Source organism: Physeter macrocephalus, chromosome 12, assembly GCF_002837175.3.
Source record: "Physeter macrocephalus isolate SW-GA chromosome 12, ASM283717v5, whole genome shotgun sequence".
Classification (NCBI taxonomy): Eukaryota; Metazoa; Chordata; class Mammalia; order Artiodactyla; family Physeteridae; genus Physeter; species Physeter macrocephalus.
Genome location: NC_041225.1, coordinates 88,930,483 through 88,930,991, shown reverse-complemented (window position 1 = coordinate 88,930,991; position 509 = coordinate 88,930,483). Strand labels below are relative to the sequence as shown.

General features: G+C 36.7%; 1 protein-coding gene across 1 annotated transcript in view; it reads left to right on the top strand.

Annotated features, from left to right (window-relative positions):
* Positions 1–509, top strand: part of SLC4A5 (solute carrier family 4 member 5) — a 107,197-nt gene that overhangs the window by 44,103 nt on the left and 62,585 nt on the right. The gene's annotated exons all lie outside the window — the stretch shown is intronic.

Below are 509 nucleotides of genomic sequence, written 5' to 3'. Positions count from 1 at the left end.
CCCTTGCTGCTTTTAATATTTGTTCTTTGTATTTAATTTTTGATAGTTTGATTAATATGTGTCTTGGCATGTTTCTCCTTGGATTTATCCTGAATGGGACTCTCTGTGCTCCTGGACTTGATTAACTATTTCCTTTCCCATATTAGGGAAGTTTTCAACTATAATCTCTTCAAATATTTTCTCAGTGCCTTTCTTTTCTCTTCTTCTTCTGGGACCCCTATAATTCTAATGTTGGTTTTGTTTAATGTTGTCCCAGAGGTCTCTGAGACTGTCCTCAGTTCTTTTCATGCTTTTTTCTTTATTCTGCTCTGCAGTAGTTATTTCCACTATTTTATCTTCCAGGTCACTTATCCGTTTTTCTGCCTCAGTTATTCTGCTATTGATCCCTTCTAGAGAATTTTAAATTTCATTTATTTTTTGTGGCCTTATTATGATTTTAGGCAGCCTCTGTGCCAATGGATGGGTTGTGTTCCTGTCTTGCTAGTTGTTTGGCATAGGGTGTCCTGCAC